Source organism: Aquarana catesbeiana, linkage group LG09 (assembly GCF_042186555.1).
Source record: "Aquarana catesbeiana isolate 2022-GZ linkage group LG09, ASM4218655v1, whole genome shotgun sequence".
NCBI classification, from domain to species: domain Eukaryota; kingdom Metazoa; phylum Chordata; class Amphibia; order Anura; family Ranidae; genus Aquarana; species Aquarana catesbeiana.
This window is the reverse complement of record NC_133332.1, coordinates 44,405,630-44,432,212: the sequence shown is the minus strand read 5'-3', so window position 1 is coordinate 44,432,212 and position 26,583 is coordinate 44,405,630. Positions and strand designations below refer to the sequence as shown.

The 26,583-nt window shown below is 44.2% G+C and overlaps 1 protein-coding gene across 2 annotated transcripts in view; it reads left to right on the top strand.

Moving 5' to 3' along the window:
• GPSM3 (G protein signaling modulator 3) overlaps positions 1-26,583 on the top strand; it is a 107,115-nt gene that overhangs the window by 2,018 nt on the left and 78,514 nt on the right. Inside the window, exon 1 of one of the 2 annotated variants that reach the window (XM_073598388.1) lies at positions 13,667-13,974. The exons of the other annotated variant lie outside the window; for it this stretch is intronic. The gene's annotated coding sequence lies outside the window, so the exon portion shown is untranslated. Of the gene's footprint in view, positions 1-13,666; positions 13,975-26,583 lie in introns of those variants that run through there. 2 annotated transcript variants of the gene reach the window in all.

The following is a 26,583-nucleotide window of genomic DNA, read 5'->3' as shown; positions in this document are numbered from 1 at the left end:
GAATTAGGAGGGCTGGTTAAAGCAGAACTTCACTCTCTCAATCCACATTGACTGTGTTTTTCTTATGCTACGAATATTAGTAAATAGATAGGAAGGCATATTACATTTACTTGTTGTAAGCTCTTTTTTTAAAATTTTCTTTCCGTCAATGATAGGTGGAAAGAAAGAAAATCGTTTGAATCCCCCATCAACACAGTTGTTGATGGGGGAATCCCTCCCACAGCGCTATAGTATTCTGCCAGCGGGGAGCCTTCTCTGCCAGCAGCATACATTTATCATAGCCACCGGCATTAAAAACATGCAAAAAATCCGCCAGGCTGGTTGTACCGAAGTTGATTGATATATCAACTTCGGTACAACCAGCCTGCCCATAGATGGATCAAATCTCATCCAGTCTCTGCTGAACCACTCAAGATTCGATCCATCTATAGACTCCTTGAGATAACACAGGCAGAGAGAACAGGACAAAGACAGCTCTGAATTTCTGGTGGGATCAACAGGTATTTTTTGCACTTAAAAAAACAGATATAACAAAACACTTCTAATAGTACAATATATTTACCTGGACCAAAAGGGAACAAATAAGTGAAGATCATTGTTATTTATTTTTTATTTATTGTTCGGGATTTCATACATGTCAAAAGGGTCTATTTATAAAAAAAAAAAAACTTTTTCTGTAAGAATGTGACAAGCATTCACCCAGCCCTTGCAAATTCTAACTGTATTTTGCATAACACATTGATTTCCCCTGACCGTCAGCTCCATCTAGTGGCCATAATGCAGTATTTTTCCTGCTATAGCCTCAGTCAGGAAAATACCACTTTATGCCACTAGATGGAGCTGACAATATGGAAGTCTCTATAGTAAGCAAAATATGGTCAGAATTTATGAGGGCTGGGCGAAAAATTGTGACATCTGTCCAGCATTTTTTTTTCTATAAATACATTTATAAATACATTTCCAGCTTCTGTCATATTTAAACCCAGACGCTTTAGGCTAGATGAACTATGATTGGCGGTTATTAGGGAATGCAAATTGTCACACATGACATCTTATTTTGGCACATGATGTAGCAGTAGATATATTTTATTTGGGGCATAGTGGGATGGGTAACTGTCTTGAATCCTCATCCTTTTAGCCATTATTGCGCTTCCTCTATTGTGCCCATATATTGACGAACCCATTTTCTGTCTTGTTATTTATTTGGTGCAGATTGTGAGACTTTTTGTGTGAAAAGCTGCACTTGGGATTGTTCTTTAAAATTGCTGCTACAGGCACATTTTTCATTTCAAACCCTTCAAATTAAACTATTATTTCGCACATCCAAAAAAGCAACTCTCTGTGCCAAATAGCGTGTCTTTACATACCTTTTTAAGGGCTCGTTCAGATACCGGTATGCAGGCTGGGGGGTGGTAAAAGCAGATGGTGGTTTTACCGCCCACCTAACCAAGGACATGCAGTCATATAGAGCTGCACACATGCCAAGACCGCGATGCTTGTGTTCCCAGCCACAGCAAAATAAAACTGTATATCGTATTCTGCAGGTTGTACCACCACCAATTGTGACTCATTTAAGCAAATGGGGTCATGCTGCAACCACCCTGCGACTGCATGGGTCAGCATTTTCAGGTTCAAAAGGTGACATTTTTCATGTCAAATGCCCATGAAAAGCGATCCACTACAGATCACTTTTCAGAGGGACGGTAAGGGCTGCAGCATGTATGAATGAGCTCTAATAAGCATGGTTTTGCAACAAAATGTCCAATAAGCTCAAATAAATGTATAATCTATTGTGTATATATATATGTGTATATATATATATATATATATATATATATATATATACATATATATATATATATATATATATATACATATATATATATATATATATATATATATATATATATATATACATATATATATACATATATATACATATATATATACATATATATATATATATATATATATATATATATATATATATATATATATATATATATATATATATATACATATATATATACATATATACACACAGTGGGGACGGAAAGTATTCAGACCCCCTTACATTTTTCACTCTTTGTTATATTACAGCCATTTGCTAAAATCATTTAAGTTCATTTTTTTCCCTCATTAATGTACACAGAGCACCCCATATTGACAGAAAAACACAGAATTGTTGACATTTTTGTAGATTTATTAAAAAAGAAAAACTGAAATATCACATGGTCCTAAGTATTCAGACCCTTTGTTCAGTATTTAGTAGAAGCCCCTTTTGATCTAATACAGCCATGAGTCTTTTTGGGAAAGATGCAACAAGTTTTTCACACCTGGATTTGGGGGTCCTCTGCCATTCCTCCTTGCAGATCCTCTCCAGTTCTGTCAGGTTGGATGGTAAACGTTGGTGGACAGCCATTTCTAGGTCTCTCCAGAGATGCTCAATTGGGTTTAAGTCAGGGCTCTGGCTGGGCCATTCAAGAACAGTCACGGAGTTGTTGTGAAGCCACTCCTTCGTTATTTTAGCTGTGCGCTTAGGGTCATTGTCTTGTTGGAAGATAAAACCTTCGGCCCAGTCTGAGGTCCTGAGCACTCTGGAGAAGGTTTTTGTCCAGGATATCCCTGTACTTGGCTGCATTCATCTTTCCCTCGATTGCAACCAGTCGTCCTGTCCCTGCAGCTGAAAAACACCCCCACAGCATGATGCTGCCACCACCATGCTTCACTGTTGGGACTGTATTGGACAGGTGATGAGCAGTGCCTGGTTTTCTCCACACATACCGCTTAGAATTAAGGCCAAACAGTTCTACCTTGGTCTCATCAGACCAGAGAATCTTATTTCTCACCATCTTGGAGTCCTTCAGGTGTTTTTTTAGCAAACTCCATGTGGGCTTTCATGTGTCTTGCACAGAGGAGAGGTTTCCGTCAGGCCACTCTGCCATAAAGCCCCAACTGGTGGAGGGCTGCAGTGATGGTTGACCTTCTACAAATTTCTCCCATCTCCCGACTGCATCTCTGGAGCTCAGCCACAGTGATCTTTGAGTTCTTCTTTACCTCTCTCACCAAGGCTCTTCTCCCCCGATAGCTCAGTTTGGCCGGACGGCCAACTCTAGGAAGGGTTCTGGTCATCCCAAACGTCCTCCATTTAAGGATTATGGAGGCCACTGTGCTCTTAGGAACCTTAAGTGCAGCAGAAATTTTTTTGTAACCTTGGCCAGATCTGTGCCTTGCCACAATTCTGTCTCTGAGCTCTTCAGGCAGTTCCTTTGACCTCATGATTCTCATTTGCTCTGATATGCACTGTGAGCTGTAAGGTCTTATATAGACAGGTGTGTGGCTTTCCTAATCAAGTCCAATCAGTATAATCAAACACAGCTGGACTCAAATGATGGTGTAGAACCATCTCAAGGATGATCAGAAGAAATGGACAGCACCTGAGTTAAATATATGAGTGTCACAGCAAAGGGTCTGAATACTTAGGACTATGTGATATTTCAGTTTTTCTTTTTTAATAAATCTGCAAAAATGTCAACAATTCTGTGTTTTTCTGTCAATATGGGGTGCTGTGTGGACATGTAATGAGAAAAAAAATGAACTTTGAAAAAAATTTACGGGGGTCTGAATACTTTCCGTCCCCATTGTATATATATATCTATGTATATAGGTATATACATAGATATATACACACACACACACACATATAGTGACTTAAATTCATATTTAGGGTGGAGCATGATGCTATTCCACGACATCCATTCAAAGATCCAGAAGCCTAGAAGTTGAATATACACATCACCTTACATTTTCTGGGCATGGTTCTATCTGCATGAACATCAGACGGCATATATCAATGCAGAAGTGACACGGATATGTTCGGTATTGTGATCCAGAATGTGTTAGTTATATAAGAATGAAGGACAACCCCCAGACCAGGGGGTGTAACTAGAAATCACAGAGCCTCATGGAAACGTTTTGATGGGACCCCCTCAAATGGCAGGTGGCCTGTATTGCCCCCCCTTAATACTGGTAATAATCAGAAGCAGCCAGCATAAATAGTACTGGAATCCCATTCTACTCCTTAACAATGATGGTCACTAATAAGCACATAGCCCCCCCAGGCATTCTGAATGGGTCATGCTGCAGTCTTCGGGGAGACTCCTTTCCTGAAGACGCCCTTTTGGGGGAAACACATTGGGCGGAGCTCATTTTGTGACGTCATCATGCATGTACATTGTCTGAGCTTGCGGTGGCGCTTGGAGTGGAATGCTGTTTGATACACTGTTATACATGCTGCTGAACCTGTAAGTGCAATATTTCATTAATAAAAAAAATAAAATAACTGGAGTTTACTACACTATGATGTTTCTCCCATCTTTTACATTCTAATCGGTGTACCTTAGTGTGAGTGACCTGTGAGACTGCAGTTTCTGGTTTGTGAACCTCATGAGGCAGGTGGCATCCTGAGCCAGTTGGTGAAGTTTTTTTTTACCCTTTATATCTTCAAGCGCATTTAGATCTCCTATGTGTTAGATGTTTGCATTTGGTGAGCTGCTTTGCATGAGAGTTGCACATTAACACTGGAGCACTTTGATTGCTGATTCTTGCACTGTGAGAACTTTATCACTGAATTCATCTCTGCTACTGAAGCCGGGGCTTTTTTTAAAATCTGGATTTATCTACTTGCATATTCATTTCCGAGTTGATTTATATTTATTATTTGGACGTAGAAATTTTTCACACTGTATTGGAAATAATTTGGACATTATTAATTTTGCTTTTCATTAGTTTTGTTTTTTTTTTTTGTTTGTATGAATTTATGAAGTATGATAAATGTATGTTAAATTGATTACTTCCCATTTGATTGTTAATGTGTGTGTATATATGAATTGAGCTTATGCATATGTAATTTTGGTTATTTAAAGGGGCAGGTGCATCTGTTTTATTAAATGGATTCATCAGTTTAAAGATAACAGTTTATATTATTGTCCTATGGTCATTATTGCATCTATGGCCATAGATTTATTGTGTGCAATAACATGAAGTGCAATTGACGTTTCTGTTTGTATGCACCCTAGGCGCTAGTGTTTATGTGCGTGTACGTGGGTGGTGGGGGGTGGCTCAACATTTTTGGGGGGATTTAAGTGCTCAGGTGTTTCATACATTTTTTTTTTAAATTTTAACTTTCATTTTATCACACAGGGGACCAAAATTCCCCTATGCGATAGCATTTTGTTTAGACAGGTTCTCTTCCTATCCGGGCCAATTACGACACTTCGCTCCTACATGTAAAAATCTACTTTTTGTTGCTAGAAAATTACTTAGGACCCCCAAACCTTATACATTTTTTTTTTTTTTTTTTAGCAGAGGCCATATAGAATAAAATGGCAGTCGTTGCAATTTTTTATGTCACACGCGTATTTGCGCAGCGGTTTTTCAAACCATCTTTTTTGGAAAAAAAAAAAACACTTTCATAAATTAAAAAAAAAAAAAAACACTAAAGTTAGCCCAATTTTTTTGTATAATGTGAAAGATGATGTTACTCCGAGTAAATAGATACCTAACAGGTCGTGCTTTAAAATGACGTTTGCCTGTGGAATGGCGGCAAACTACGGTGCTTAAAGTTCTCCATAGGCGACGCTTTAAACGCCTTTGTGGGTTACCAGTTTAGAGTTGCACAGGAGGTCTGGTGCTAGAATTATTGCTCTCGCTCTGATGTTCCGATGCAAAAATTTTAACATGTGTGGTGTGATCACAGTTTACATATTCAGGCGGGGGTAATGTATGCATTCGCATTTGCCCATAAGCACGGTGGAACAGGGGCGCTTTCATTTTTTTTTAAATTAATTAATTTATTTATTTATTATTTGTTTTCTACAAATTTTTTTTCTTTTTTTTTTTTTGGTTAACTTTATTGCTATTACAAGGGATAAACAACACCGCTTGTGACAGCATGGGTCATGACAGGTCCTCTTTATGGAGAGATCTGGGGACCCCAAATCTCTCCTCTAGCCACCCATACAACCGATCAGACACAGATCGGTCTGATTGGCTGCTTTCCTGGCTACTGGCAGCCAGGTAAACAAAGAGGCGGCACCCAAAGTGACGACATAACTCGTCGCTCCCGGTTTCCGATGTTACAGAGAGAGGGAGACAACATCAGTTCCTCTCTCTCTGTTCAGGGCAGCCACCAGCCGCATCGCTCTCGGGCTCCGCAATGGGACAGTAGAGCCCGGGAGAGACGGCGGTGGCCGCAGGAGGGGGGTGGGACCCCCTTCCGCCACTCGCAGAATTAATTAGTTAATTAATTAGCCATTAAGATAATTTCTGCATTACAGGGAATCACCAGTACAGTGAAGCTCAGGAAACATGGCGGAGGGGTTGCACGGGGGCGATACACTACCAATGGGTCCATGGAAGGGATTGGGCAGCTGTACAGACACATGGCACTGACAGTTAAAAAGGGTGAAAAACATCTTCTGCATCTGGTGTAAACGAGCCCTAAAAGATTCCGTCTACACAAACCTGTTTTCGAGTTGGTAGCTGGAGCATTAAACCACCAAACGGCTTCTAATGACTCCTGTAGACTGTGATGGCTTTTGAGGTCCCGGGTGTGCACACCTGTCACAGTGAGCACAAAGGGGCCCCACTCTCCATGTTGAAGCTTAATTTGGATGATATTACGGAGAATGCAATTAAATGATTGGGAGGATCCAAGACAACAAAGGTGGGACAGATCCAAGAGGCTCTGGGACTTGGGAGCAGTGAAAAGAAACAAAATCATCTGCCAAGCTTACTGATTTCGGTGTGGCTGCTCACATGGAACAAGGCAACCCCCTAATGGATATCCAGAACAAGAGGCATGTTCTGGGCAAAACATAGACAATCATAGAGAACCAAATGGTAGAAGAGCCCAAATCACTTTAATGAATATTCATAAGACCGCACATAAAACAGCCAGTGCATTTCAGGGGCCAAACTACTTCTTCATCAGGGCTTCATATCAAGTCAGAGCTTTAGAGCAGTGGTCATCAACCCTGTCCTCAGGGCCCACTAACAGGCCAGGTTTTATGTATTACCTTGGGGAGATGCAGACTAGAATACTGCAATCACTGAGTAGCAAATGATATCACCTGTGATGTATTTCAGTTATCTTGCAAACCTGGCCTGTTAGTGGGTCCTGAGGACAGGGTTGATGACCACTGCTTTAGAGGAGGCAATAACAAAATTCTAAACTTGTAGGCAGGTGCATTTTACACTCCCCTCTGTAGGGCAGGGGCGGATCCAGGGGGGGGGGCAACGGGGCAATTGCCCCCTCCGAGAATGCTGGTGAGAGGGCAGGCAGCTGGGTCCGCGGGAGAGAGAGAGCGGACGGCCGGGCGGGTGACAGTCTGAGACTGACAGTGGGCGGTTGAGAGAGCTGACGGCCGGGCTGGTGACAGTCTAAGACTGACAGTGGGCGGGTGAGAGCGGACGGCCGGGCAGGCCGCTGGTGACAGTCAGAGAGTGGGCGGGTGACATTTAGAGAGCGGCCGGGCTGCTGAGCAATCAGGGAGCCGGCGGGCGGGGGAGCAGAGAGATAACATCATCTCTCACCGCCCGCCCTGCATCCCTGCAGTTCTGCCCTCACTGTGCAGGTAGCCACAGGCAGCAGAAAGATTACATCATCTCTCTGCTGCCTGACTGGTAATCTGCTGCCTCACCCTCTGGGAAACAGAAAGTGACAATTATAGCAGGCAAGTGACAATCCGCAACGTGTGGCAGATGATGTGGCAAGTGACAATCTGCAACTGGTGGCAGGCGACGTGGCAAGTGACAATCTGCAACTGGTGGCAGGCGACGTGGCAAGTGACAATCTGCAACTGGTGGCAGGCGACATGGCAAGTGACAATCCGCAATGTGTGGCATGTGACGTGACAATCCACATCTGGTGGCAGGCGACATGGCAAGTGACAATCCACAATGTGTGGCAGGCGACTTGACAATCCGCATCTGGTGGCAAGGTGACGTGGCAAGTGACAATCCGCATCTGGTGGCAGGTGACGTGACAATCCGCATCTGGGGGCAGGTGACCTGGCAAGTGACAATCCGCATCTGGTGGCAGGTGACGTGGCAAGTGACAATTGTAGCAGGCAAGTGACAATCTGCATCTGGGGGCAGGTGACGTGGAAAGTGACAATCCGCAATGTGTGACGGGGATGTGGCAAGGTGACAATCTGCATGTAGTGGCAGGTGATGTGGCAAGTGACAATTGTAGCAGGAAAGTGACAATTCACATCTGGGGGCAGGTGACATGGCAAGTGACAATCTGCAACGTGTGGCAGGTGAAGTGGCAAGTGACAATCCGCATCTGGTGGCAGGCAACGTGGCAAGTGACACGCTCGGGGCTCCCACTGATTCTGCATTATGGTGAGTTGAACTATTTCATTTTATATAACAATGAAATAATAGAAAAAATGTGCTTCAATCATCCTGACACCATAACAACCATGGTGCTGTGATGATTGAAGCGCCAACATCAGCCATTTCCCTGATAAATTCCCCCCCAAAAAAACGTATTTTCTGGCAGTGCCCCTCCCGAGACAAGACTCTGGATCCGCCCCTGCTGTAGGGGGCACTGTGTGGCTGGCCGTTGTAGAGAGGGAATGGATGAGAGGAACACCGTTGGGTGTCATCAGGGGAGCAGTGTTCCAATTGAACACTGCAACACTGGATGACCTCAGCAGCCATCTTTAGTGAGGGCAATGCTAAAAAAGAGCAGTGCCCCTCTGCAGTTGGCACACAGTTGCAAAGTAGATAGAGAAGAGACAGGATTCACACTAGATAGGGAAAGATCACTTAGCCTCAGGTAGAGGTTCCTGACGAGGAGGGATATACTTAGGCACTGTGATTAGTTCTTCTAGGCACAGTTTTACCACTACTCTACCTAAAGGCCACCCATCTTCTCAGATACTTTTCCAGTAACGTAAACATTACTTGAGCGAAAAGCCTAAGAGTTAGAACTATTCCAATGTGCCGCTTATGTTGTTGTGAGCTTCCGCACCTGTGTTGATTGTATTGCTACTCCATAGCCTGAGAGCAAAAGTAGTGAACTGCAAACTGCACTACATCAAAGAGATGATAGCAGCCTCAGTCTATCTCTGTCCCGGCCATGTCCACCGATGCGTTTGGCCCAGCCCACGGGCTTGGTCATGGAGATCCACTACTTTTGCTATTTAAACATTGTAAGCAGTTTAGACTAATGTCCTGTACACACGATAGGATTTTCAGATAGAAAATGTGTGATAGGACCTTGTTGACGGAAATTCCGACGGTGTGTAGGCTCCATCACACATTTTCCATAGGAATTTCCGACACACAACGTTTGAGAGCAGGCTATAAAATTTTCCAACAACAAAATCCGTTGTCGGAAATTCCGATCGTGTGTACACAAATCCGACGCACAAAGTGCCACTCATGCTCAGAATAAATAAAGAGATGAAAGCTATTGGCTACTGCCCCGTTTATAGTCCCGACGTACGTGTTTTACGTCACCGCATTTAGAACGATCGGATTTTCCGACAACTTTGTGTGACCATGTGTATGCAAGACAAGTTTGAGCCAACATCCGTCGGAAAGAATCCATGGATTTTGTTGTCAGAATGTCCGATCAATGTCCGACCGTCTGTACAGGGCAATAGTCTTTACCCAGCTTTCACCCTGGATGGACAGCGGACATGGGTGTCGGAGCGGGGACCTGAAGCTTTTGCCAGCTACTCCATAGTGTTGGAACTGAAATTGGAAGCCAAGTACTTTGCCGCTGTTACGTGCAATTGGTGACTTTCATCTAACCAACTAGTAATTGTGTCACTTGGTCTCAGAGTGACGTTTTTCCATATTGGGTACCAACTAACTGGCCCAGAAAACAAGCAATGACGTTGTGTGGATAGATTAGACAAGATTATTGAGGACTGTTACTAGCCAATAACTCTGGCACATCCTCACTCATCTTGTCTGATCCATCCAGACAACATCCTTGCAGACCAGCATGTCCTGTGACCCTGTAGTCCCTGCTTCCTAATAGACTTTAATGGGCTGCCGGCACGAAGGACCTGGAGTTTAGACACGCAGAAAAAATGGTCCATTCATGGTATTTGGGCTTCAAACCCCCCCCCGTGTAAATTAGGTCCTAACAAGCCTTGTTCAAAGGCTGTTAACCCTATTCACTCCAAATTCTAAATTGAAAAAAACATTGAAAACTTATGTTAACCAAGTTAACCAACCTCCAGGAAGTTTTACTCCCTTTATGACCAGGCCATTGTTTGCTTTTCAGTACTGCACTATTTTAACTGACAATTGCGTGGTCATGCAACACTGTACCCTTATTTACATATTTTTCTTTCACACAAATAGAGCTTTCTTTTGCTGGTATTCGATCACTACTGTTTTTTTTATTTTATTATTATATAAATGAAAAAAAAAAAAAAAACAATTTCTGTTACAAAGTATATCTAATAAACAAAAATAGTAAAAGTCAAATTTCTTCATAAATTTAGGTCAAAATGTATTCTTCTACATGTCTTTGGTAAGAAAAAAATATTCCCAATAAGTATATATTAATTGGTTTGTGTGAAAGTTATAGCATCTACAATCTATGGGCTATATACTGGAATTTACACATCTATAGACGCTATACTGTAATGGCGGTGATCAGCGATTTATAGTGGCACTGTGATAGAGTGGCGGGCAATCTGGATCTTACTGATACTGACTGGGAGGGACACTAACTGGCACTGACATTACTAGTGACACTAATACAGTGATCAGTGATAATACTGTACACTGTACTAATGGCACTGGCTGGGAAGGGGTTAACATCCAGGGGCAAGAAAAGGATTAACTGTGTGTTTAATAAATGTAATGTGTGCTGCTTTTACTTGCTTAGCTGCTTTTTCTCAGATTTTCAGGGAGAAGAAACAGCCAGATCGCTGTTCACTGTACACAGAGTTCTGTGTGTTTGTACACACAGAACTCTGTGTTGTGACTGGCCACAGCCGATCAGCAGGTTTCAGCCCTAATCATTGGCTGAAATCTGCTAACAAACTCTCATTGGACACAGCACGGGTCGTCATGGGAAATATGGAAATATGGTTGCATAAGCCCAAAGAGATGAAACTGGTGAAGGGGGGTTCTTGGTTGGCTTTACTGGGAGCCAGATCATCCACATATTGAATTCGAAAAATGACAGATATCCTGGGTGGGGGTTTTTGTTGCTGAATAGAGATTCCCATCCAGCTATTCTGTTGGACTTCCAAGCCACTATTTTATCTTAGTTGTGGGTAGCCTTGGATTTTCCATCATTCCAAACATCATATACCTACCCTTTGGAGGCCGACTAAGAACACCCCCCTCACCATTTTCTTCTCTTTGGGCTTATACAACCATATTTCCATCCTTGGGCTCATCTGGACAGGCCGACCATTGAACACCTTAGCAGGCTATGTTTCTATCTGAAGATCTGGTGTGGCTCTGTGGTAGACTACTGCTAAGGCTCTGATGAAGAGGGTACTCCCTCGTAATGCGTAAGCCGCTTGCGATATCATCTGGTTCCTCCTATACACCTGGTCCAGGTTGTAGGTGTCTAGAAGACACAGCTCCAAATTCTTTGAGCAATGTCAAGCCTCTTTTTTAAACGTTTGTTTGTGAGTATGACTCTTGTTTTTACTATTTAAATAAATTTTATCTCTGGTAATGCACAAGGTCGGTGCGCCCTCCCTGTCTTTCTATATGTTTCAGCTCCAAGGACACCCATTGTTCTGAGGAGGGCAGCAAGACCTTTGACTTTCCACATTTTGTCCAAAGGGTTGGCTACACCATGTACATATGGACTAGGTTCCTGAGCGCAGGAGATTGTTTTTTGGTTTGTGTTGTGTGGCTCTGTGATAGGTCTCCTTCAGCGCCCCCAGTGGTGGGGGTTTTGGTATCTATTACTCACTCCTTCGTTCTTACCTGATGGACTCTGGGCACCATGCAGCAGCAAAAGTTCTTTTTTGATTTTAAATGATGTGGCTTTCTCATGCGGTGAAATACACCCATAAGGATAAGTTAAATTGATTACCACCTACCCCTGAAGATGGAAACAAAAACGAATGTACTTCGAAACGCGTTGGGTATTTCTGTCTTCACAATGTTATTGATGTACCCCTGCCAGGTGTCTTCAGGGTGATATGGATGAAGAAGACCTAGGTGCTGTTCAAAAAGTATTAGTGTGTTTTTTATTTTTCTATTCAAAAAAGGCTATTGCTCTTTGTTGGAAGAAACCAGATCCTTCTGCCTTATAAACGTGGATTGACTTAGTCAATCATACCCTGCCTATGTATAAAATGACTTATACTGCTAGAGCAGTGATGGCGAACCTTGGCACCCCAGATGTTTTGGAACTACATTTCCCATGAAGCTCAACTACACTGCAGAGTGTATGATCATCATGGGAAATGTAGTTCCAAAACATCTGGGGTGCCAAGGTTTGCCATCACTGTGCTAGGTGGTGCCCAAAAAATGTTGATAGAATATGATCTGAGTGGATCGCTAAGGTCTCGGGAGAGATTGAAACCCACTAGAGTAGGAGATATGATTCTCTGAGGTTAAATGTATTCTGTGATTAATTCTTTTTCATGTCCACGTGCATATTCTATGTTGCTTAGAATGCTATGCTCCGCTTGACCTGTCTTACTCACCAGTTAAGTTTATGTTCTTGTTCTATTTTCAGTTCTTCTTTGTATACTGTCTGTTTATATATGTACACAATTGTATCTTTATTGTTGTTTCAACAACTTTTAGACTGGATGATTTGTACCCTGTCTGATGATTGTTTTTTCTTTATCTGAAAACAAATAAAATATCTTTAAATTTTTTCTATATTGTTGACAGAACTTTGTGGTTTTCTTATGTAATTATGTACAATATGGGCTATTGCCGCACTGGTTCTCCTTTTTAATTTTGATAATATTTTATGATGTATAATAAAGCTTGTTTTGAATTTTATATGTGGATACTTACATTCCCCTAAAAGTCTCAGTTAACAGGTTCTTCTTGGTTTCTGTATAGGCAGGTGGTTAAAGGATGTCAAAACGCATGTCAACGCACATGGGAAATGCACTTCCATAAATGGGACCTAAAGGTTGGCTAATATGGAGCTGTAGTGTGAAATGATGAGACAGTCGGTATTATGGGAAATGTTATGGCTACCAGTGGTGGCTGGTGGTATATTTTTTGAGTGGGTGGCTGTGGGTGCATTGTTTGCCACCCCCCCCCCCCCCCCCCGGGTCAGTCGGGTTACCTGCATCCCCCCCCCCGGTCGGTCGCTATGGTCACACAACTGGGTGGGCCCGGGGGGCAGTGTTCTGCGCCCCCATGCCCACCCTTTTTTTAAGCCTATTAGAGCCTCAGGCTCTAAACACATGCCTAATAAATAATATAGATTAGGAATATAGATATATATGCATATAGATTAGGGAGCCAGACGCATAAATAGGGAAGCGGCACCCCTGCGTCCTGCATTACGGGCCGCCACTGATTGGCTACTGTGCATGTCACTTCTGTGCCTACAATACTGATCTTGACTCATTTGGAATTTGAAGGAATTTCCGAGATTCCAATGAAAAATCTCTAAAAGCTGGAACCATGCCACAAAATCGGAGCTCTGGAACAGAAGGATTTTTTTCAGATAAGAGAGGAGAGAAGCGTTCATGTCTCCCATGCAGTTACATCAGGAAAAAAAAAAACTTCACTTTTAAGTCTTGACTACAAAAGTTGGGAGGGGGAGGCAGCCGCCAGCCGGTTACTGGGGCAAAAGAGAAGCAAACAGAGGAAGAGAGGAAGAAAAGAGGAAGAGAGTGAACGGAAGAAGAGGCGTAGAGGGAAGTAACAGCTTAGTAAGCAAGAAGGGCAGAACATAAAGAGACGGCTGCAAGCTCGAGCGATGCACAAAACAAGGTGAGTACACTCAGTCTGTACAACGCCACGTCTATGAGAGCCGCAGCTAGGCCACTTGGCTCGGATACACAACTTATCAGTGAAGAAAATCTTTGTTGTTCTTTGTAGTTGTAGAACTAGGGCCAAAATACATGGAGAGAGGGATTATTGGGATCCTGCCAGAAAAGGTTTCTCTACCACAAACTGCGAGTAAAAGTCTACGCTCTTCCAGATGTCAGAAATAGAGATTACTAGGGCCGGAGTTTAATGTTCTGCCATATGATAACAGTTTTTAGTGGCCACACACCTTGAACAATGTGTCTGTAAAGCAAAATTTTGGTCACACAGGTAATTATAAAATAGCATAGTGCTTTCCTCCTGATTACCTATATTTCTGATCAGTCCATCAGATGTGGGGGTCATTGAGCAAGAAGACTGGCCGATGAGCTTCCCACTTGTAGGCCAAAAGTGAAAAACGATTTGTGTGGCCACTTAGTTCCACGGACCTCAAATGTCATTTAAAGCTAAGTCTTGGGCACACAGGTAACTATATGTTTTGTATAGTGCTTTTCTCATGACTACCTATACTGCTGACCAGTCCTTCAGATGTGGTGGTTATTGGGCAAGAAGACTGGTCGATAGACTTCCTCCTTGTAGGCCAAAACTGACAACAGTTTTGTGTGGCCATCCTGTTCCAAGCATCTCAAATCTTATTTAAGTATTTAACCACTTCGGCGCCGGAAGATTTGGCTGCTGAATGACCAGGCCATTTTTTGCGATTCGGCACTGCGTTGCTTTAACTGACAATTGCGCGGTCGCGTGACGCTGCACCCAAACAAAATTGACGTCCTTTTTTTCCCACAAATGTAGCTTTCTTTTGGTGGTATTTGATCATCTCTGCGGTTTTTATTTTTTGCGCTATAAACGGAAAAAGAGCGTCAATTTTGAAAAAAAACCCACAATATTTTGTACTTTTTGCTATAATAAATATCCCCATTTTTTTAAAAAAAAGCTATTTTTTTCTCAGTTTAGGTCGATATGTATTCTTCTACATATTTTTGGTAAAAAAAAAAAAAAAACGCAATAAGCGTATATTGATTAATTTGTGCAAAAGTTATAGTGTCTACAAAATAGGGGATAGATATATAGCATTTTTATTATTATTTCTTTTTCTAACTAGTAATGGCGGCGATCTGAGATTTTTATCAGGACTGCGACATTATGGCGGACACATCGGACACTTTTGACACATTTTTGGGACCATTGACATTTATACAGTTATCAGTGCTATAAAAATGCACTGATTACTGTAAAAATGTCACTGGCAGGGAAGGGGTTAACACAAAGGGGGCGATCAAGGGGTTAACTGTGTTCCCTGTATGGGTTTATAACTGTGGAGGGACTGACCTAGAGGAAATGACAGATTGTGGTTCCTAGCTATTAGGAACTCACGATCTGTCTCTCCTAACAGAACAGGGATTTGTGTGTCTACACACACACGTCCCATTTCTGCCTCTCGTGCCCGCGATCGCTCGTGGCCGGCAGTCATCGCGACCATCGGCACCCCCGCTGTGCAGCGGGCGTATGTGCGGCTGCTATCCCGCTTAAAGGAGCCGACGTATAGCTACGACGGCTCGTGGGATTGTGCCGATCTGCTGCAGTAAAATGACAGCGGCTGGTCGGCAAGCGGTTAAAATAAAAAAGTCCATTAGATAGGCTAAAACTAGCAACAGTTTTGTATGGTCACATGGTTTCACGCACCTCAAATATTATTTAAGTATTTAAAGAAAACTTTTGGACACACAAGTACAGTAACTATATGGTTGCATAGTACAAGGTCTTTCCTCTTGACTACCTATATTGCTGACCAGTCCATCAGATATGATGGTCATTAAACAAGAAGATCTTGGACTTGCCCTTTTGTAGGCCAAAATTTACAACAATTTTAAGTAGCCACACAATTCCAGGCACCTCAAAAGATATTTATGTATATAAAGTGTAACTTTAGTCAGAAAATTAAGTCCTGCTAGATCAATTAAGGCTGGTCCATTTTGCAGGTATAGCTATTTAAAACATTACAAATAAGTGCCTATATTGTTTAAAATCCAGTAATACACTGTCTCACCCTGCTCTGCACATGCTCAGTTGGTCTCCATTTTTAAGCACTGCTGAGTTTGTGGAGGCCGATCTGCTGACAGACTTAAAGCGGATTTAAACCCTCCTATCCTTTACAGCCAAGGAAGCTGCTTGGCTATCATGGTGCTGCACATGTGATCAGTTATGGCACCAGCCTTTTGATGGTTTGATGGGGAAACATTGACCAATGACCACCAACATGTGACCATTAGTAATCCCGGTGTTCTGACATATAGTGTCCTCCTATCAGATAGTGTCCGCCCCGTACTGCGCAGGCGCAGCGCCTGCGCAGTACGGAGCAGCAGGAGATGCCGAAAATGTCCGAAGTTGATCAGCTGACCATCAGCTGTACACGGCGCTCGGGCACCTGTTAGCGATGGCTGTGTAAGAGGGCCCCTCGCGGGCTCGCTTCGCTCGCCACGCTTCGGGCACGGCCTCGCTGCGCTCGGCAACTATTTATTCTAACTCTATGTCCACTTGGATAGTAGGGAATGATCCTGGACATAGGGTAAGAATAAATGCGCAGGCGCCATGTACAGCTGACGATCAGCTGTTGAACTTCGGAGACTTTCGGCGTCTCGTTTGTCCTCCGTACTGCGCCTGCGCAGTACAGAGCGGACACTTCTGGATAGGGGACTGTATTCGACAAGACACCGGCATTCAAGGAATGTAACTTTTTGGGGTTTAGTTACGCTTTATGATTTAATTCTGCTTAGAGGCTCCGGGCTTCAGCAAAATGGCACCCTCCAGCAAGATGAAACAGGAGCAATGCTGGAGGCAATTTACAGCACACACTAATTTTGGTAGTATTGTTATGGAAATGATTAAGAGCTCCAATCGAGCTCAAGGTTATCTGCTGCTGTCTCTAATTTGAAAAGTGTTGATATGCATGCATATAAAAGTAAACACACTGAGACACGCTCAGTTTCATTACTGTTACACTTCTAATTTATTCAAGGCGGTGTTAATGTTTTATACACACAAATACGTCATTGCTATGTCAGTCTAATAGGTACATCTCATTGGTTAAGAAGATAAAGAAGATGGAGAATTTTCATAACGAGGTTTGGCTCTCTTTGGTTTTATCTCCAGTTCCGCGTTCTTTTGATGTGTGGGAGGTAGGGGGTACGCGCCATCTTGAGAAAATACAGAAACAGAGCAAACCTGTATACTTATATAATGAGTAAGGAGAAAAATATGTATACACATAAGAAAATAGACATTTTCAGATTACTATTATTATTATTTACATCACATTCCTTCACAATCCCCCCTAAAATGACTATTTTCTCTTTTCTGTCCCTAATACTAAAGGTCCCACTTTGGCCTGGCCCTTCTCCTCAGCAACTCTTTTAGGCTGTATATAGAATTGGGCAGCAACTGTTCACTTCCCTCCTCGATACAGCTGGAGAGGTGCAGTCAGGCGCTATCTATCCCTATAACCCTATAGGATTATGAGATTATGGACAGGGAGTGACTGTAGAGGAGTGAAGGGTTTGTCATCTTCCATCATAAGGAGGTCCTCTTCTTCTTGGTGGAGAAATGTAGGTGTGCTATTGTCTACAGCCTTGCTCATTAACTTTTTTACAAAAGGTAGAATACAGCATATAATCAGGGCTAAAAGATCCAGGATTATTAATACCGTTACCCGTATCTGGGCGAACACCTTCTGCCACCCACTCATCCAGCTAAAATATTGATCCCATGGGTCTGTGATACCTGAGTTCTTCTTCAACTCTAGTGACAGATCTTCTAATTTCTTTATAGCTAAAGTAACCTTACCATTTGGGCCAATATTATCAGGAATGTATGTACAACAGGTTCCCGTTTTTTCCTATGATTTTACAAAACACCTCCTTTCCCAGATAAAACCATGTCTAAGGCCATCCGGTCCTGGAATGTCATGTAGGAAGTGGGGGCTAACTGATCAGAAATTCCCTGGAGGGCATCTTTAGAGTAATTTACAAATCTCTGTTAGTTATAATATGTGTAGTGTCAGGTCACCTAGAGGCTGGGTGACAGATGCACACCGTTGGGATCAGGAGTGCACTGCAAGGTAGTGGACCCTACGGGTGACTGCTGCGGATTGTACCTTGGGAGGTTCAGGAAGCAGGTCTACTGGACCACTGACACAGATCCCACTGGGAGCTAGAGCATAGATTCCCCAGGGCGCGGAGTCTAAGAGCCAGCAGGTGTTCACCAGAGCCTCTAGTGGTGAGGATGGACTGCGCTGCAGTCTGGCTCCAGGTCGCGGCCCCCAGGGTCTCACAGCTCACGCTCACGGTAGACTACAGGAGAAGAGGAAGGAGGGAGCTGGCTGGAACATCAGGGTCACAGGCAAACAGGGATGGTCGGGAACAGGCCAAAGTCGGTAACAGGAATCAGATGTAGGAAACACAGCAAGTACACATAGAGGCTAAAACACAGTGGTTGATCAGCACTGCTGGCTTGCAGTGCACAGGTTAATATAGGGTTCCCTGATATGGCCTGGGGTGGGGCCATGCTTAGAGGGGAGGTTACAAAAGCAGTCAGGTGAGGGTCAGCTGGTCTCTAGAGATGAACACATGGAGACAGGTATGCTGATCGACAAACTCTATTGCATAACCATGACATGTAGTTAATTCAATCTACATTCTTGCTGACAGTTGTTATGGGGATCAAAGACTCAAAACCAGCTTTTACCTGATCCCTGGCTTTAAACTCATCAGGGACCCCCCTTGTAACCCCTATGACATGTATGTATACATGAGAATCAAAGCTTCCGGAGAGAGCTGCTCGCTTCCTCCTCTGACTGTGTGCTGGGTCAGTACATGTATCAGGGGTATCTTTGGTTAGGATATGGGGCTTTCTATTTTCATCTTTTTTGTCTAATGCACTCTGTGGTCGCCCAGTCTGGCCCTGTGTTCCAACCCACTGGCCCCCACAGAAACCACAACTCTGTCCCCAGTAACTGTCTGTGTGGCATACATATATGTCCTTACCGTCAGGGATATCACTGTACCAATGGCATCACCATGAAGGGTCAAACGGACAAGGTACTATGTCACAGTAATCTAAGGTAAAGGTGGTCACATGTGTACCTGAAGAGTTACACCAAAACGTAATTATGTTATCATTTTTGTGATGGCCACCTCCTGGGCCCCTCCCCCCTAGATCAAACAGAAAAAGGATATGCAGCACCCGAAAACACGCTCTCCTGCAGTGATAAGCGTGTATTCAGGTGTTCTTCCTGGCCAACTTGACTGAGGTGGCTGTGGTCAGCAAAACTTGGAATGGACCATCATAACTTGGCTCAAGGATCTCCAGACAGTAGTTGGTGTGTTCCTGTATCTAATTCAGGATCTGGAATGGAAGAAAACACCTGGACATGCATTCAGGTTAATTCTCGTGATAATGTGGTTACATAATTAGTCAACACATCAGACTGCAACTGTAACTGTTGTGGAAAGTAACAACCAAGTCTGGGAGCTGAACCAAACAAAATTTCATAAGGGGATAGGGCATGTTTCCCCTGGGGGTGTGTCTGACACTGAACAGGGCAATGGGCCAACTCATGTTAGTCTATTGGGCCATCTTTAACATCCTGTTTTTAGTGTCCCATTCATCCTTTCTACCTTCCCGCTACTTTGAGGGTGGTATGGGATGTGTAGTGCCAACTGAACCCCCAGTGCTGCCCAAATCTCTTTAGTAAGGGTTGTTGTTAAGGCTGATCCCTGATCTCTCAATATCACCTCTGGGACCCCAAATCTACATACTATCTCACTCAGTAGTTTCTTAGCTGTGGTCCTGGCAGTCATGACCACTTCCACTAGGGCGTATTCGAATCTGCCACTTCTTGGCACTTGAGAATGATCAATTTGCATCCTCTGGAATGGGGTATAGGGCTTTTGCCAGGTGCTTCTTCTGTGCATCCTGGGTTACATTTGGTGCAGATAATGCATGATCTGCAGAAGCTGTCGGTCAGTGGAGTAACTCTTAGTGCAACACTTGTTGATAAGAGAGTTCATAAAGTCCATGTGCCCATTGCACCACGGCTGGGTACATACTCCTGAGTAGACAAGGCTTCTTGTTGCACTCGAATAGTCCATTTCTGAGAGTTGCTCCTTTTCTCCATTTCCAGCTTTCCTTCTTATCCGGACTTGTTGTTTCCTGTAGTTCTTTTAGATAAACTCTGTCCACTGGGAAAGTCTGTAAGGTAAGCACGGGGTGGTCTTCTTCTACCACCCTGCTGTCCACTTCCCGTGGACCACCAGCTGTCTGTTTGGCAGCTGTATTGGCTCGATGATTGCCTCGAGCTTCCTTTGAGTTCAGTTTGTAGTGTGCTTTTACTCAGAATAGTCACTTGGGTTGTGAGAAGCAAGGCATCAATCAAGTTTTCACAGGTGTTCCTGCAGCCATCAGGAATCCTCTGTTCTAGATAACACCATAATCATGGGCAATGTTGAAAGCATATCTTGAGTCCATATGAATGTTGGCTCTTTTTCCCTCTGCCCATTTACGTGCTGTAGTAAGTGCTTACAGCTCTGCCTCCTGTGCAGACATCACCGGTGGTAAGGCTTCAGCTTGTAGTACAGTATTTTCAGTGGTGACCGCGTGTCCTGTGCGGTCACGGGGGTGACAAGTCAAGACTCTACTCCTCCTCCTCCTTTCCCCCCTCGAGAAGTGGAAGAAGGGTGGTAGGGTTCAGTGCTTGACAACTTAATAGAGTAATGCTGTCTAGTAGGAGGGAACACAGGAGTCTCAAGTGTCTGGTAGTGGACAAGTGTTTCGGCTGGATCTTGGTTGAATATGGCAACAACGTCATGGGGAACAAGCAGAACGAGGCAGTGTCCGAGGACCAAGTTCAAAGTTTTGTCAAGCAAGGCTTGTGTAGCAAATCCAGCTCGCAGACACAATAGGCCTCCTCTTGCTACCGCATCCAGCCGACAGGAATAATATCCTATGGGGCGTAGGCTGATGTCGTGTGATTGGGTGAGTACACCTGCAGCATGTCCCAGACGTTCGGAAACAAAGAGCTTGAGCGTTTTGTCGTAGGCTGGGAGCCCTAGCGCCGGGGGTGGCGCACTCAAGGGTTTCAAACTTTAGATATTTCTTCAGGAGACATCTGGAAGGGTCTGATTGCAGAGCATCAGTAGGAAGGCTTCTGGAATCCATGCTCTGCACTAGGAAATTAGTCCAAGGAAGGCATGAAGGAATTTCTGACCTTGTGGCAGTGGGGTGTCAGAGATTACTTGCACCCTGTCTTCAGTGGGGTGTCGTGTCCCATGGGACAAACGGTGTCCAAGGAAAATGACAGGTGTTGAGCACCACTGCAATTTGGGCTTTGAGACTTTGCAGCCCTGGTTGGCAAGATAGCACAACAGGCTTTCTGAGGTGACTTCAACAGGGGGTAAGTCAGCTGCACAAAGGAGAAGGTCATCAACATGTTGGAAGAGAATCACTTCCGGGTGTTCCTCTTGTCATGTGTTAAGGATGATAGCCATAGCTTTTGCAAACTGGCTTGGAAAGTTCTGTGCCCCTTGTGGCACAACTGTTTAGGTATGTTGCCGTTTCTTTCCGTGGATGAATGCGAAAAGGTACCAGCAGGAGGGGTGAGGGTGGACACTGAAGAAAACGTTTGTAAGGTCCACCTCTGTGAGGTACTTTGCAGTCAAAGGCATCCACAGTAGGTACCTGGTTCTCTTTTTAGGATTCTCTTCTTGGGGTTATTGTGGTTTCCGGGGCAATGAAGCGCCCTCTTTTAGCTTGACTGAAACTGGTGGCACCTTTAAGTGACCGTTGTCTTCCGGTCCTGTGGACCATAGGCACGCAGGGATTCTGTCAAGTACTTCCTGCAGTATTGAACTTGAAGTTTTTGCTTCATTAAGTGTCATCAGGAGAGGCTGAGAACACAAAGCAGATGAGTCTTCTAAAGATAGGGGAGTATGTAACTTCACCCCCCCTTCAGGCGTGTCCTGATTGAGGCCTGTAGTCTGGACAACACATCAGCTCCTAGTAGATTCAAGGGACATGTAGAGGACACCACAAATTTGGCAAGCAAATCAGGAAGTGGACTGGAGCGGGGCACCCCATCCATTCCTACGCAGGAAACATCAATAGTGGAAAGGAAAGAATTATCAGGCAGGTCCACAGCCCTCAACACGCTTCTGGCTGTACCCGTAGAAAGGTGGTAGGTTTTCCTTGTATGGGTAACGTGACTTTTGCTAAGGGTCCCCCGGTTCCACTTGAGGACACTGCCATAAGGGGTGACACGGGTTTGCCCATTTCCTAGTGAGAGTTGGGGCGTGGTGGTGGTGGTTCATGTCCCCGTTGCCCTGCATAGGGTTCCCTGCCTCGTCTGGGACATCTTGGGGCTCTGCATTCTTTTTGAAGTGACCCCGTTTCCCACAGTTGTAACAGGTGATCCTTTCCCTGGTATTGGGCAGTGGTGGTGGACTAGTGTAGGTGGGATCTTCGTCATGGGTTACCATGAGGGGCGTTGGTTTTTTACCTTTTTGATTTTCTATACCTCTGGCCACCAACAATAAATCAGACATTTTCATTGAATGGTATTCAGGGCGGGCCACCATCAGGCCTTTTCTGATATCCTCTCTGAGCCCTGAAACAAAAGCAGTTGATAACATGTGTGTGTGTGTGCCTTTATGAGTCTAGCATGATACTTCTTCACACACTACCCTTTATCTTGGGTAATATCTTGGATTGTGGTCTTCTGATCCGTCAACTTCTCCTTTGCCCAGTCGTGGAGTTGTGCACAGAACTCCACGCCTGAGGTGTAGGAAGTGGCACTTGTCAGCAGGCATCATTGAAGGCCATCTGCATGACTGGCCAAAAGACATATCCTGCTTTGATTTGGCATAGGCTGATCAAGTCTCTCCAGGCAGCTGAGTAAGTTTCTTGTATCTGCACTATCCTGTGGCAGAAGGGAATTGGCTGCTTCTCTGGGTCAGGCAGACTTGTCACTAAGGCCGCTGCTTGTGATAGAGTAAAAGCGACATACATCACTGGTGCCCCTTCTGGTAACCGAGACTGTTGTTGGGGCAGGGGCTGACAAGAGGCACTGTTCTTTACGGTTGCCAGCATGTGTTTGAGATCCTCTCGGAACTGAGAGTCTGGAGCCGGATTGGGGGTTAAATCAGTGGGTGGCCTTGCTGCCTGCTGTCGGGCTTCCCACTCAGATGCTTCTTCAGCATTAACATATCCGGCCTGGGAATGTGATGCTCCCGTATTGGGGAAGACAGGTGTGTGGTATGAACCATCTTGGTTTAAAACAGGGAGGGCTGGGTACAGGCTGTTTAAGCTTACTGGGTGTACCAAGATGGCCGCCGGCAGGAAGTGCACTGGACTGGGTAGAAAGTGAAGGCATGGGTGCACTAAGATGGCCGCCGGGCTGAGTTGTCACAGTGGGTTGTGCTTGGGTGGTGAGAAAGGAGTGGTTGTTAGACGGAGGGCAGTGCTGTCCCTCCCCTCCTTTGTTTAAAGTTCCAACATATCATCAGCTATGTGATACACATATTAATACAATCGCCATCTTTCTTAACTTCCTTTATCCAATTTTCTTTATCACACAGGATTTTTCTCCCTGTCTCTTCAGCAACATAACTTTCGCCATTTCTTTCAACTTTGTTAACTATTTCAACATCTGCTTCTCTCCTTCTTTGAAAAATCACTTTCTTTTCTTTGGTACAACCAAGGGGTTAATATTTTTCTCAGCGTTCTTATCAGCAAATTCTTTCGGTGGGGGCTCATACTGCGCTCCAAGTTGCTACTGTTTGCTATAACCCTGTAATGTACGGTTAATCTCAGAACAAGAACAAACACGTCAGGGGTAGTGAGGAGCAACGGCCCGCGACCCAACAGATCTTTCGGGTAGCCTCCTACTCTGACTTTCACCAGTCCCCACCCCCTCTCATGTATAGCAAACAATAAACCACAAATACAATCACGACAGGACATTACACCTGCCACTCTTCGAACTGCAAAATTTCAGCAGGCTAAAATAACCGCAAAGGCATACCACCCTGCAAAATAAACCCGTTTATAGACGTTTTTCTACAGCTCTACACCAAGAGGCCGACAACTCTTCTTGGGGTGAGTCCTCTGTAACGCTTTCAGACTGCAAAGCCCGCAGCTGAGATAACCCTCAAAGGTTCCTTGAACCTAGAGTACACCCGTCTATAAACGACTGCCACAAGGGAAACTATCTCACTCCAGAGGCCGACAGCTCGTCTGGAGATGAGAACATACATTCACACATGTAGCACCCTTAGACTGCTGAGTTTCGTAGCCCAAAGAATGGCAGACAGTGAACAAATACAGTCAGCAGAAACCCATTGACAGGTTCGTTAAACAACCTCAGGCGAGGAAATACCTGCCTCTAAGACAGTCTCAGCATACCGACAGAATCCAGCCGTCAACCGAAAGATAAGAGAGTCGTACAGTGGTAAGAATATCAATCAACTCACCGGTACTGTTAGGGCTGCGCAAGACCCCCTCTGTTATCTTTCAATTAACGCCCGAATGCTTGTCGCGGTATAACTTCGACCGTAGCCTGAGGTCCCGGGTTTCGGCACCATCTGTTATGGAAATGATTAAGAGCTCCAATCGAGCTCAAGGTTATCTGCTGCTGTCTCTAATTTGAAAAGTGTTGATATGCATGCATATAAAAGTAAACACACTGAGACACGCTCAGTTTCATTACTGTTACACTTCTAATTTATTCAAGGCGGTGTTAATGTTTTATACACACAAATACGTCATTGCTATGTCAGTCTAATAGGTACATCTCATTGGTTAAGAAGATAAAGAAGATGGAGAATTTTCATAACGAGGTTTGGCTCTCTTTGGTTTTATCTCCAGTTCCGCGTTCTTTTGATGTGTGGGAGGTAGGGGGTACGCGCCATCTTGAGAAAATACAGAAACAGAGCAAACCTGTATACTTATATAATGAGTAAGGAGAAAAATATGTATACACATAAGAAAATAGACATTTTCAGATTACTATTATTATTATTTACATCACATTCCTTCACAGTATACTGTATTTATTGGCGTATAACACTCACTTTTTCACCATAAAAATCGGGTGCAAATAGTGTGTGTGTGTTATATACCAATACTTCAATTTTGGCTGCCTCGGAGGGGACAGGAAGGGGGGCGGGACGAGCGCCATCAGATTACATACAGTGAAAATCTCCTGTTTAATTGGCAGCCTCTGTAATAGGAAGTTCCATCTCCTGGGCCGCCATTGGACCACTGTTCTGTCTATCATAGAAGATTCTCACTGTATGTAATCTGTCAGCCCTCATCCCACCCCCCTCCCTGTCCCTTCTAGGCTGCAGATGGGCATCGATCAGGCTGCATTGAAGGCAATGGTGAGGCTGCTGCATTGATGTGGACTGGTGAGGCTGCATTGAAGGCAATGGTGAGGCTGCATTGATGGCACTTGTGAGGCTGCAGATGGACATTGATCAGGCTGCATTGATGGCAATGGTGAGGCTGCAGATGGGCACTGACCCTTATTTTGCTTCAAAGTTCCTTATTTAAAATTTAAGTTTTTTTCCTGAAACTTCCCTCTTAAAATGAATGTGCGTGTTATACGCCTGTGTGTGTTATATGCCGATAAATACGGTAATTATTAACGTGGAATGTATGTTCCTTGCTAAAAAACATTTTTTAACAAGTTGTTATGGGTAAAGTTCCTCTTTAAAGAGAAATCTTGGGCACAGAAGTAACTATATGGTTGCTTAGTACAAGTACTTTCCTCTTGACTACCTCTACTACTGCTGGTCAGTCCATCAGATTTAGTGGTCATTGGACAAGAAGACTGATCGATGGACTTCCCCCTTGTAGGCCAAAACTTACAACAGTTTTGTGTGGCCACATGGTTCCATGCACTTCAAAGGTTATTTAAGTAATTAAAGCAATTCATGGGCACACACACAACTATATAATTGTATAGTACATTGCTCTTGGCTTCTTCTACTGCTGACCAGTCCTTTAGATATGGTGGTCATTGGCTAAGAAGACTGGTCAATGGATTTCCCCCTTTTAGGCCAAAACAGACAACATTTGGTTGCATAGTACTTTCTCTTTGACTTCCAGTACTGGTGACCAGTCCTTCAGCCATGGTGGTCATTGGTCAATAACACTGATTATGGAACTACTCACTTGTAAGCCAGCATGCATAGCTCTTAAAGCGGGGTTCCACCCAAAAGTGTAAGTTCTGCTTTAAGCACTCCTCAACCCCTTCTATGCCACATTTGGCAAGTCATTTCTTTGGAGGGGAGCAGGTACCTAGTTTTGGCAGGTACCCCACTCCCACTTCCAATCGGGCCACCTAGGCATCCTGAGCGAAAGTTCTCCTCTTCCCCTCCCTCCCTGCAATCTTCTGGGACCCGTCACAGGTCCCAGAAGATTCCCCGACCACTGAGGAGGCGCGGCGCGACTCGTGCGTGCTCACCCAGCTGTGAAGCAGCAAGCTGTCACAGCTGGGTG